Below are 14140 nucleotides of genomic sequence, written 5' to 3'. Positions count from 1 at the left end.
AATCAATTTGGCCCTGGAGAGAATGTGCAAAGCAAGGGGTAGAATTTTTCTCAGCATGATTTGTGCTTGTTACCAAGGAAGATTATTTTTAAAGAGATGGGATCCACTTAAATAGGAGCATGCAAGAATATTTGCTGTTGCTATCAAGTGCAGTGTTAGGTGGATCAGAAAACTGCTTCTACTGAAACATGCAGCAGCCTGGAAAACAAAGTATCAGAGATTGCAAGGCCTGCTGGGTGTTATCTTGAAAGAAGGAAATATATGGGCTATGTTAAAGTAGCTAAGACTAAAAGATGCATGTACACCAATGTTAAGAATAGTTTATTCGAAGTGCTGGTCACGTCACCAAAAACAGACACTGTTGAGATATCAGAGATGTGGTGTCACTCAGATATAACAGATAAAGAATTTGAATATGGGGGAGCACAATGTATACAGAAAGGAGATACAGACTATGAAATCAGTTAAGAAGAACATAAAATTAAGGCAGTGCAATATTTGAGTCAGTTTGGTGTGGCATAAGCACTGGGAAAACAAAAATGAGAGAAGGATACATTATAGTCCTATACAACTATACAGAGAAATCATCATCAATCAGCTATTTTAAATCCACTGCGGGATGAAGGCCTCTCCAGCAACTTTCCAGTTCCATCTGTTTTGTGCAATGGCTATCCATTTACTACTCACCAACCCTTGAATTTCATCTGCCCAGATCATCAGGTTTTTCTTTTAGCTCCTCTTGGGTACCATTCTGTTATTTTCTTAGTCCATCTGTCATCATGTCTTAGAGCTATGTGTCCTGCCCAAGTCCATTTCAGTTCTTTAGTTTTGATAAGAATACCCTTCCCTTGTGTTTACTGCCTAATCCATGTGTTTCTCTTCTTATCCAAAAGTCTGATTCCTAATATAATTTGTTCCATTCTTCACTATGTAGTTTTCAGCTTCTCTTCCATTCTTTTGGTGAGTGCCCAAGTTTCACTTCATTAAGTCATGGTGGAGCGTATACATTTGTTCCTTATTTTACATTTCAGACAAATTGGGATATTGCTCCTATGTGACTATATTTCCTGAATGCTACATCCGAAATTTATTCTTCTCTTCACTTCCAAGCCATTTATTAATTGTTACAGCTAATGACCTGTCCAGGATAAGTACATGAATCCACCTTTTCAATTTAATTTCTACTCCAATGATTATATCCCTTTCTGTGGCATACAGAGAAATACAGTGGGCTAATAAATCAGAATGGCTTATAATTGAGGATTTTAACTTCCCACATATTGAATAAGAACTTGTGGTCTGGTCAAACTAGCAAGACCTTTGTGAATGTCATGGATGACTGCTTCCTACAGAGCAGTATGTGAGCGAGTTAAAGAGAGAGCAATATTCTTGATCTGATTATCAGCAGTGATTCTTCATACATTAAGAATCTGCAGATAAAACAACCACTAGGTGGCAGTGATTAGTGTACTGATGTGGGATTTACTCAAAGATGTGCAGTGCCTCCATAGCCAGGTGGGCAGGAGCAACACATTTCTTGATTAGACCGGGGTTCAAGCCCATGACCACCAAATACGGAGGATGCAGAAAGGTCAGGGAATGACCACCGCATATCCCCGGAGCAATATGGCCTTAGTTGCTAATGCTCCTAAAAAAACAAAATAACAATAACTTAAAGATGTAACTGCCATCAAGGATAAAGGGATTTTGCTTTCGTAAAGGTAACTGCTGTGTTCTCAGACAGTTTTTAAATTCTATGCAGTGGGACCAACTAATGATGTTAACAACAAATTCTAAATGGGAAGAATTCAGGGAAATAATCATAAAAGCTAGTAGGATTTTCATACCAATTAAGAAATAGTATTAAATGCTTAGACCTAAATGAATGTCAGATAAACCTAATGAGACATGTGGAAGAGAAGAAAAATGGAAGGGATGCATATAAATTATCAGGTGATATAGAAACCAATGATAGTTATAAACTAGTATGTATTCAAGTCACACAGAAGGTTAGGTAAGCCAAGGATTATGAGAAATCTTTGGCAAAGGATGCAAAGAAAAACAGCAGAGCTTCTTTATTTATATTAGCAGTAGAAGGAAGGGGTTGAATCACATACAAGGGGGTACAAAAGATTCGTACCCTTACCTAGAAATAATAGTCCTAGAAAGGTGAAACTTCACAGGAACTTTGATCCTTTTCTATGTACTCTCCACATATAGTAACACATTTCTCCCATCTATGGATCAGTTGTTTATTGCCTTGATCATAGAATTGCCGCACTTTTTGCCTGAAACCATTCAACTTCATTGATGACTTTCTGAGATGAATCAAAGTGGCAACTACGCAATGTGTCATATTACCATATGACACATTGTGTAGAAAGAAACCATTATAGCATATTAAAGAAACCATTATAACATATGACACATTGTGTCATATGTTATAATGGTTTCTTCATTTCTCGAAAAAAGAAGTCTGACAGTGCTAGGTCAGGAGAATAGGGTGAGTGCTGCAGTAGTTCGAAGCCACATTGGGCAATATAGTTAGTGGTGGCAATGGCCATGTGAGCTGGTGTGCATTATCTAACAGAAGATTGACACCTTTGGTTAACATTCCATGCTTTTCACCTTCAAAGCATCGCATAATTTTTTCAAAAGATTTCTATAGTATTCGCCAGTAAGTGTGGAACCACGGGGTGCTAATCTGTTAGGATAACCCCCTTTCTGTCACAAAACATGGACAACATGACCTTCTTCACAGATGGAGTGAGCTTTGCCTTTTTGGGAGGTAGGGAGGAGGTGTGCTTCCACTGCTTTGACATGTCTTTAGTCTCCAGATCATACTGGTAGACCCAGCATTCATAATTTGTCACCAACCGATCAAAAAAGTTCTCAACATCTGCATTACACAAATCCAACAGTTGGCGAGAACAATGCATTCGACACTGCTTTGGCAAAGGCGTCAGCAATATTGGAACCCATCATGCATAGACCTTAGACATGTGCAGATGGTCATGTAAAATGCTGTGAGCAGACCCATAACTAATTCCCACTGCATTTGCGATGAAATTAATTGTCACATGTCTGTCACTCAGCACCAGCTGCTCAACCTTTGCAACCATCTCACTGTCTGTGGATGTTGATGGCCTTCCTTCTCTTGGCTCATCAAAGATATACTTGTATGGCTACACTGGAACTCCCATTTCCACTTTTTTACAGTGTCATAGGATTAGTAAATTAATAAGAGGAGTTTACCTCAAATAGTACGTAGAACACTTCCATATGATACCCTCCAGATTATTAAAACGGAAAAAACGAAAAAACCGACAACTTACCGGTACATTAAAGTAAAATATAAATAATTAAATAATCAATTTAACACAATTCAAAATCAATTTAAAACAATTAAAATTCAAATTAATGCAATTAAAAGAATCTAACGAAAATATTCAAAACGATTTTCCTTCAAAACGATATTCCGATTTTGAATATTTTCGTTAGATTCTTTTAATTGCGTTAATTTGAATTTTAATTGTTTTAAATTGATTTTGAATTGTGTTAAATTGATTATTTAATTATTTATATTTTACTTTAATGTACCGGTAAGTTGTCGATTTTTTCGTTTTTTCCGTTTTAATTTCTGGAGGGTATCATACGGAAGTGTTCTACGTACTATATTGAGGTAAACTCCTCTTATCAATTTACTAATATTATTATCAACGTAGAACATATTGAGTATTACAGCTCTGATTCATACTATCTAGTGTCATAGGATGGACAATTCTGCCCATACACAGCTTTCATTTCTGCATCAATTTCTTCAGCTTTCTTGCTTTGCAAATGCAGGAACTTGATCACTGCTCGAAACTCCACTTTGTCAACAACAGTGTCCTTCCTGAGATTCCGGGCTCCAGCTCTGGTGTACGATTACCTACGGGAATGAAATTTCACAGCATCTTCCTAGTGATGTTTTATCTAGGTCAGGGTACAAACCTTCTGATGCCCCCTTCATGTCCATTTCATATTGCTGATTTAATGATCCTGCTCAGGTTGATGACAAACTGAATAGGTATTTTGCATCTACATTCAGATATAAGGAATTCTTGGAAGTGGATACCAGAAGTTTATCAAACTCTAACAGAGAGCTATATGATTTTATAATAACTGAGAGGAAAGTGGAAGGGAAATTGTCAAAGTTAAACATAAAAAAGGCACCTGGCGTGGATGAGATCTATCCAATTATATTAAGGGAGACAGCAAAGGAGGTAAGGAAACCCTTAGCCATAATTTTGAGATTCTTTTGATTCAGGGGAGGTCCCTGTGGACTGGAGATGTGCCAATGAATCCCCAATTTACAAAGAAGGGATCAAGAGTGACACGAGCATTACAAATCTGTTAGTTAACTTGTGTTCCAAGAAAATTAATGGAATCACTGGCTAAAGAAGTGATACGGGACTATCTACACAGCAGTTATACTTCAGTCAAAGCATGGGTTCGTTAAGGGAGGATGTTGTCCCAATTTGATTAGATACTATGATTCAGTCACAAAGCAACTAGATACAAAATATAATTTCGATATCATACACTTGGATTTCAGGAAGGATTCTGATACTGTTGCACACAAAAGACTACTGTCCAAATTGGAGCAGTGTGGCATTAAGAGCAAGTTGCTACAATAGATAAAAGGATGGTTGAGTAGGAGAAGAAAGGGTTTGGTTACCAATGGACATTGCTCGTCATGGACTAATGTTATTATTAGTGGAGATCCACAGGGTCCGATAGTGGATCCACTGTTATTTTCTGTATTTACTAGTGATATTGATGAAGATATATTGGGCTTACTGTCTAAGTCAGCAGATAATATGATGGTTGGCAGGGTCGTTAATCATGATCATCAGGATATGTTACTGCAACAAGATCTAGACAAATTAGGAAGAAGAGCTGAGAAGTTGCAAATAAAGTTTAATATTGATAAATCCATGATACTGCACATGGGTAGCAGTAATACCAGAGTAATGCATGAAATGTTTGGTACTACACTCATGGCAGTGGAAAATGAAAAGGACTTAAGGTAAATTGTGCCATCAGATTTTAAGTTCTCTAAGCAGTGCCAGAGAACTTCATATCTGATGAATGCCAGGACAACTCATGGGATTTTGTCAACAACATACAGGAATTTTGCTAGCAGGGATTATTCTATTATATAAGGCAATGGTCAGGCCACATTTTGAGGTACAGCATGCAGGACTGGAGGCCTCATTTTAGGAAGGATGTAGAGGTGCCGCAACAACTAAAGATAAGGCCAATGAGACTGGTGAGGGGAACAAAGAGATGATCTTACCAGTTCTGCAAATTCTCCATATGAAGACCAGATATCTGCAAGGTGTTCTGATTGAGGTGTTTAAACTTTTGAATGGCTTGAGCAAATTAAATGCTGATGAGATTCTTCCTCTTGCTGAGGCTATGCTCATGAGGGATATAAAATCAAACTGAGGAAGGATGGTTACAGAAAAGGTGTGTGGAAGTTTGCCTTGAACCAATGTGTGGTTGAATTGTGGAAAGTTAATAATTTGAATAAATTCAAGGAAGAACTAGAAAAATTATTAGAGTGGATGGATAGGTGAAATAGGATACATTTTTATGTTTTTTTTTATTTTATTTTTGTGGCTGATGATGTATAAGCTTGTTTTCTTACATCATTTTCCTCTACTAATACTAAATCCCAGTAAATAAAATTGCATCGTTCTTACATTATTAGGGGTTGGTTGCAAGGAAAGTTGGATTATTTTTTTTTTGTATTTCCTTTCTAAGCTGCTTATTTATACACCAGAAATATGTCATTTTTCCTTATTGGAGAAATTTTATGAAGAAGGAAAAAAAAGACCCTGATACTGCCTAATTCTATTCTGCTTAAACATTAGCCATGTTAAAAGCCTACTGATCTTTGGGAGAGGCTGGTAATAATGAAACAATTCTTAAAAATCAAGAACATAGATAAAAATCTTTTCAGAGATATTAATTTAACACGTATTAATTCTTGGCACTATTGAGATCACACTTTCCATACCCAGAAATGGTATAAACAAAGTTCGGCTGGCTTTGTTCAAAGTGAAGGAAACTGAAGATCTTAAATTAGCATGTAGAAACCCTTTTATGGTTCATGCGTGTCTATTCATCAGATATGCAAGAGCAAATTGAAACTATGAATCAAATAATCATAATTTCACACAGATTCTATCAGCACATATCACCTTGAGGAACCACTGTAAGTAGAGCGCACTAATACGTTTTTATCATACAGACTTTACTATATGCTGGGAGTCATAGTGGAACAAGTAAATACATGGGCTGCGTTAGGGTAACTAAAAATCGAAACAGGTGCATGTATACTTGCATGTACACCAATGCTAGGAGTATAGTTAATAAATTCGATGAGCCTGAAGTGCTAGTGAAGACATCAAACACAGATATTGTTGGGATATCAGAGACGTGATGTCACACAGACATAAACAGTGCAGAATTGGAATTTTGGGAGGACAATGTGTACAGAAAGGATAGCCAGGACAGAGAGGGAGGAGGGGGTTATGCAGTTAGTTAAGAAACACATAAAATATAAGGAAGTGCATCCAGTTGATGTTGGTGGACAATGCAATGTTGAGTCAGTTTGGTGAGACATAAGCACTGGGAAAGGAAAAATGAGAGTAGGTGTGTGTTATAGGCCTAATGAATCTGATAAGTAATAATGAGCAATTGTGCAGAGAAATAGAGTGGGACAGTAAATCAGAGTGTCTTATAATGGGGGATTTTAATTTCCCAGAGTTTGACTGGATTTTGTGGGTTGGTTACTCACACACTAGCAAGGCTTTTGTGGATTTATTGGATGATTGGTTTCTACAGCAGCACATTCAGAAGGCAACTAGAGGGAGTAATACTCTTGATCTGATTATCAGTAGTGATTCTTCATCCATCGAGAATCTGCAGATAAAGGAACCACTAGTTGGCAGTGATCACAGTGTGCTGAAGTGGGATTTACTCAAAGAAGTAAGTACCATCAACAGTAAAGGGAAGGGAAGGGTTTTTGCTTTCGTAAAGATGACTATGGTGGTCTGAGACAGTATTTAAATTCTATACGGTGGAACCAACTGATGATGTTACCTACAGCAAATTCAAAAATGGGAAGCATTCAAAGAATTAATCTTGGAAGCTATTAGGCTTTTCATACCAACAAAGAAATATTGTTCAAGATTTAGACCTAAATGGATGTCAGATGAACTAATTAGACATGTGACAGAGAAGAAAAATGCATGGGATACATATAAATTAACATGTGACACAGAAGCCCATGATAGACATAAGCCGGTCTGTAACCAAGTTACAAAGGAGGTTAGGCAGGCGAAGGCAAATTACAACAAATCTTTGGCAAAGGATGCAAAGAAAAACAGCAAAGAGTTCTTTACTTATGTTAGCGCTAGAAGGAAGGGGATGAATCAGATTGGTCCACTTGATATCGATGGTTCAAATGTTGACGATCCTGCTCAGGTAGCTAACAAACTAAATGAATATTTTGTATCTACATTCACACATGAGGAGTTATTCAGGGAGGGGAATGCCAGAGGTTTATTAAACTCTGGCAGTAAGCTAGATAATCTTGTAATAACTGAGAGTAAAGTGGAGGAGAAATTGTTGAAGATAAACATAAGAAAGACACTTGGGGTGGATGGAATCTATCCAGTTATATTAAAGGAGGCAGCAAAGGAAGTAAGAAAACCTTTAGCTATAATTATGCAAGCTTCCTTGGACTCATGGGAGGTACCCACGGACTAGAGATGTGCAAATGTGACCCAAATCCAGAAAGGAGGACCAAAGGGAGACACAGGTAATTACAGACCTGTTAGTTTAACTTGTTCCAGGAAATTAATGGAGGCACTGGTTAAAGAAGCACTGCAGGATCATCTAGTCAAGACTTCAGTTATAGCTCGGACACAGCATGGGATACAGCAAATGTAAAGTTAAGGGGAAGTCTTGTATGACTAATTTGATTGGTCACAAAGGAACTGGATGCAAAGAATAATTTTGACATCATATATTCGGATCTTAGAAAGGCTTTACTTATCTACAGCAGGTAGACTGCTGCACAAATTGGAGTAGTGTGGCATTGGAGGCAAATTGCTGCTATGGATAAAGGGATGGTTGAGTGGGAGAAGACGGAGTGGTAATCAGTGGACACTGCTGTTCGTGGACTAATGTTATTAGTGGAGTCCCCCCCCCAGGGTTCAATGTTGGGTCCATTGTTGTTTTCTGTATTCATTAATGATATTGATAATGGTATATCAGGCTTAATGTCCAAGTTTTCAGACAATACGAAGGTCGGCAGGGTTGTTAATGACACTAATGACAGTATGCTGCTGCAACAGGATCTAGAAAAGTTGAGTAGATGGGCTGAGAGGTGGCAACTGAAGTTTAACATTGACAAATGTAAAGTACTGCATATGGGAAGCAGTAACCCCAGAGTAACATATCAAGTGTGTGGTACTACATGACAGTGGTAGAGAGTGAAAAGGAGCTGGGGGTAACTGTGCAGGCAGATATGAAGTTTTCTGAGCAGTGCTGTTTGTTTGTTTGTTTGTTTGTCATTTGGAGCATTAGCAACTAAGGCCATATTGCTCTGGGGATATGCGATGGTCATTCCCTGACCTTTCCGCATCCTCCGTATTTGGTGGTCACAGGTTCGAACCCCAGTGTGATCAAGAAGCGTGTGCTATGCACTGCTGCTCCTGCCCACCTGGCTATGGAGGCGGCTTTCTGAGCAGTCAGACAGTGTGTAAGAATAGCTCGTGGTGTCTTGTCAATGATATACAGGAATTTTTCTAGTAGGGATAAAGAGGTGATTATCCCCCTGTATAAGGCAATGGTCAGTACACACCTTGAGTACTGTATACAGGTCTGGAGGCTTCATTTTAAGAAGATATAGAGCTGCTGGAATGAGTACAGAGAAGGGCAACAAGATTAGTGAATGGAACAAAGGGTTGCTCTTACGAAGAAAGACTTAAGTTTTGCAAATTACAGTATCTGGAGTCTAGGCGCCTGCGAGATGATCTGTTTGAGGTGTGCCTTGAATGGTTTGAGCATGCTCACTGCTGATGGGATTCTTCCTCTTGCCTCAGAATAATCGCTTGAGAGGGCATAAATTCAAATAGACGAAAGAAAACTGCAGAATAGATGTGCAGAGTTTGCCTTTAGCCAGTGGGTGGTTGATTGCTGGAACAAACTTCCATCTGTCATTGTAGAATTTGATAGCTTAAACAGATTCAAGACATTACTAGACAAACATTTGGAGCAATTGGATGGGTGAAATGAGAAGGGTGTGTGTTTTTTTTTTTGGCTGATGCTATATGAGCATGCTTTCTTGAATCATTTTTTTTTTTTTTTTTTTTTTTTTTTGGTAGTTGTTGGCGCATAGGCTTCTGTGGCCATAATGCACCTCCCAAGGTTTTTGCAGTACTTTGATCCAAGCCCGAGGCGGGAATCGAACCCGCGACCTTTGGGTTGCTAGGTAGGCACTTTACCCACCCGGCTAGCCCGGTCGGCTCTTGAATCATGTGCTCTTGCTAATGGTAATGCTAATAAGTGCATAAAACACTTATTATTATTATTATTAGCCCTATGGCGCAAGGAAGCCTGAAGCTTATGCTGCACCAGCCAAAAAAATAAAATTCCCCGAGTTACCCTGGGGGGGGGGAGAGGGAGAGAGAGAGAGAGAGAGAGAGAGAGAGAGAGAGAGAGAGAGAGAGAGAGAGACACAGACAGACAGACAGAGAGAAGTAGAAAGGAATCACCAAGAAAGAGAAGAATGATGATATCCAGCTGAGGACCCTGGGTTTGCGAAGCCCATACTCGCCAGATGTGAGCTCCTGGTTTCAATATAGTAAAGTCTGCCATGAACATTATGGTGTATTAATCATCAGTTTGTCATCCACTGCTCTGTTTGAACATTCACCACATACAGTCTCTGTACTCACCTCTCACTATGCTTTCATAATTGTAATTGACAATCACGGCAGCCTTCACTAATTTAGTGATGGGGAAGATACTGTTTTAGCTCATATTCTAGACTATTGGCAATGCAGTTCAAATGGTAAGAGTAGTTGCCATCCTGTACATTTATTTGCTTTGAAAATAAATCTTTGATCCTTTGCAGACCAGCATTATTTCTGCTGGCTTCCAGTTTCAGTTCAGCACAAAAACGAAAAAATGAACTCTGAATATGAATTCTTCAAACATTATTTATTTTTGAGTTTACACAACTTATTATATAAAAGTGATGAATAAAACATTAAAAAATAAATTCAGACATTTTAAATATTTGATATTTATATGATTTTAGTGTGTGGTATTTCTTAAAATATTCATTACGATGCGATCCTGGTTTTCTGGAGCATATCTTATAACACCAAACCATTTATTTTCTTCCACTGCTAACAAATTCTGTGATTACATACTGCTCAGCCGTTCTTCTTATTTGAATTTTGTTGTCACAAAATGAGGATAGCCATTCAATTTCTCATTGGAAGCTGAACTCGATCACCACTTTTTTCCCTAGAAAAGACTTTCTTATTTCAGACATCAAGCAACTTCTTTCGAAACTACTTGTGATGAAGGTTTTTTTTTTTTTTTTTTTAGTCTGGCTCCACCACCTTCATCAAAACCTGAAGCTCTTCACAACTGAAACTCCTAATAGCCAGAAAAACAGCTCTTTCCATTTCATTGATGCAGCATCCAAAATACAGGGTTGTTAAAATTAAAGTATCCCTATGTAGAGGGCTCTGGAGCGAGTTCTAAGACTTATACCGAAGAGAAATTTAGACAACAGGTACAATAAAGAATGCGCTCACCATTTAATGGGGAAAAAAAATTTGTTACAAAATTTGTCACTATATGGCGCTGTAGCAATACAAATTACTTGAACAATGCTACAATTGTTCAATGTGTCCTCCATTTTGGTCAACAACAGTTTTCATTTGAAGAACAGTATTTTCTACAGCAGAACATAACATGTCAACTGGAATAGCCAGCACATGACGTCTAATGCTGTCCTTCAGATCTGCCAGAGTTTGACATCCTTCCTGATATACCTGGTTCTTCAAAAAACCCCACAACCAGAAGTTGCATGGGGTGAGGTTCGGTGATCAAGGTGGCCAGGATGTCTGGAAACAAAGGCTAATGGCTGTAAAGTGTTGCCTTAGCAATCTTTGGACACAACGGTGGATGTGGGGTGGCACCCCATCTTGCATGAATATGGTATCCTGAAGGCACCCATGTTGTTGCAGCTCTGGTATTGCAAAATTTGCCAACATTTCATAATATCGCTGTCCAGTGAAGGAACGCGTGCAGGGTCCAGTCGTGTTACCTGTTCAAAAAAATATGGCCCAATCATGAATGTGGCCGTAAATCCACACCACACTGTCACTTTTGGGGGAATGCAAAGGGACCTCTTGGATAACTCGAGGGTTTTCTGTTGCCCAAATGCGACGGTTGTGCATATTCACTTGTCCATTTAAGCAGAAGTAGGCTTCATCACTCCAAAGGATGTTCCATGGCCAAGTGATATCCACTGTCATTCACACCAGAAACTGAAGTGCATATGTGAAACGAATATCTGCATCACCATGCTTTAGTTGCTGTAGCATGTGCATCTTGTAAGGATAGTACCACAACACCAGACACATTACTAGCCTTACAGTGGAATGCGGCATGTCCACTTCATGAGAAACAGCTGGTACACTTGTGCTACCACATGGAGATTGACTTGATAAATCCATGACAGCCATAGCCACATCTTCAACACAAGAGAAGTCCATTCGTTTATGACCTCTAACTGGTTGAACACCAAGATGTCCTGTCACTTCAAATTTTGCAATCATTTTGCGGACAGCACAAACAGTCATAGGTCCACGCCTTATGTGCTTCTGGTGTCAGAATTCTCTGATAGCCGCAGCTACATTGTTGCTGTTCTGACAGTACAGCCTCACTAATAGCACCTTTTCCTGCAATGTTGTTGGCACTGCTGCTGTAGTGCAGGCAAATATCTACTGTATGATTTTGAAGAGGCTGCTTTGCTTTTATACAGTACAGTAGAGCTGAGTAGTGGCACTGTGGCAATACCTTACGAGTATGCAGATACGTTAAGTTATTTGCATAATCATAACTAAGAAGGTTACGCACCATACAGTGACAAATCTTGTAACTATTTTTTTTTTTTTTTTTCAATAAATGGCGAGCACATTCTTTATTGTACCTGTTGTCCATATTTCTCTTCAGTACGAGTCTTAGAACTCGCTCCAGAGCCCTCTACATAGGGATACTTTGATTTTAACAACCCTGTAGATGCAGAAGTCTCTTCCTACTAAAACATTCTTGAAAAATTAGATTTTATCTGTCCATTCTTCAGATCAGTATTCCTTTTATAAAGGTCTTTTTCATTTAGTCCCTTGTTAATAATCACAACAAAAAAGACCTTTAGTTCATTTATTGAGACCAAAACCCTGTCACACCATATGGAACAATCAGGAAGTAACTTATTTGAAAGAGTTTCATTGGAATAATTATTTGTTTCATGCAAAATTTCTTGAAACAAATAATCAGTCAAAAACAGCTGAAAATATTCAAGTTCAGTTATTTGAATACTTGAATTATTCAAATGAAATCCACAGTTCGAAACAGAAAAAGTGCAAGTGTTTGAAAGAAACATTATTTACCTTGCTTGGTATCCAATTTTCCACACCAGCACTGGTTGACAGGTCATCATCAATTTCTTCATCACTGCTGCAAGATATATTGTTGGGATCGAAAATAACATCATCCTAACTATCAGACAAAAGTAAATCAAATTCTGAATTGGAAAATTCAAAAAATTTCTCAATTTCTTCATCAGAAAGGCCTTTACAAGATGTTGATGCCATGACTAAACACTTTGTTTCTGACAGAGAGTAAATACAAAGTGAACACTAAATATGAAGAAAAACTACAGCCACCAGCTGTTAAAAAATGAATGTAAACATTGAATTAGTTCATCAAATTGTATATACGAAGTATAAGTAGAAAGAAGTTTAATAATTACATCAGAAGAGTAGGAAAACAGAAATTTAAAAAATAGAAAGGCATGTCTGACGCAACACTGGACTGGAAGAGAAATTTTATGATGACATTGGACCATAAAGGGTTAATGATATTAGTGTTTAATAAAGTTTAATGATATTAGTCTTTAATAAAGTTAATGATATTAGTCTTTAAGTTCTTTTAATAATCTTTAATGCTTTATAAATTGAGAGAGAGGGCCATATTGTATGCATTGCATTGTAAATGAAAAACCTACGAACCTACGGGGACATAAGTTCAAATTAAGAAAGGACAGATGTAGAATAGATGTGCGGAAATTTGCCTTTAGCCAGCGGGTGGTTAATTGCTGGAACAAACTTCCATCTGTCGTTGTAGAAGTTGATAGGTTAAATAAATTTAAGGAGGAACTGGACAGGCATTTGGAGGGAATGGTGTGATTTTTTTTTTTTTTGGCTGATGCTGCATAAGCTCCTACACTTGCTTTCTTGCATCATGTGCCACTACTACTACTACTACTACTACCTGCAGAATAGCGTTTGCTTTATTTTTACTAAACTGAACATCTACAGCAAACTTCTCAAGTGCTTATTACAGCCACATTCATTAATAAAAAATAAAAAACTCACAGAATTTTTAAAAAATTAATGTAGTTTTACTATTTATATTTACGTCCAAGGCCATTAGCATTAGTAGAGGCATTTGATGCAAGAACAAGCTTATGCAGCATCAGCCTAAAAAAAATAAAGTAAAATAAATAAATAAAAAATAACCACTTCCACTTCACCCCTCTGTTCGTTCGAAATACCTGTCCAGCTGAGCCTTAAACTTATTTAGGATGAAGTTCCTATATTAGGAACTGTCAGTGAAATGGAGAAGGGAAAAAATCAACCAAAAAAAAAAAAAAAAAAAAAAATGGATTCTCCATTTTAAATCCACAAAAGTGGCAGCTAAGAACTTGACTGATTGTTTCCCCACGACTTTTTTCACTTTCCCAAAACTTAAAAATTATTTGAATTCATCTTAT

At 37.8% G+C, this 14140-nt stretch overlaps 1 protein-coding gene across 2 annotated transcripts in view; it reads right to left on the bottom strand.

Annotated features, from left to right (window-relative positions):
• LOC150078032 (putative phosphorylase b kinase regulatory subunit alpha) overlaps window positions 1–14140 on the bottom strand; it is a 608767-nt gene that overhangs the window by 354166 nt on the left and 240461 nt on the right. The gene's annotated exons all lie outside the window — the stretch shown is intronic.

The sequence above is a fragment of the Mastigoproctus giganteus genome, chromosome 11 (assembly GCF_048544385.1).
Source record: "Mastigoproctus giganteus isolate SK-2022 chromosome 11, ASM4854438v1, whole genome shotgun sequence".
NCBI lineage: Eukaryota > Metazoa > Arthropoda > Arachnida > Uropygi > Thelyphonidae > Mastigoproctus > Mastigoproctus giganteus.
The sequence above is the reverse complement of the archived record's forward strand: the minus strand, read 5'-3'. Positions and strand labels throughout refer to the sequence as shown.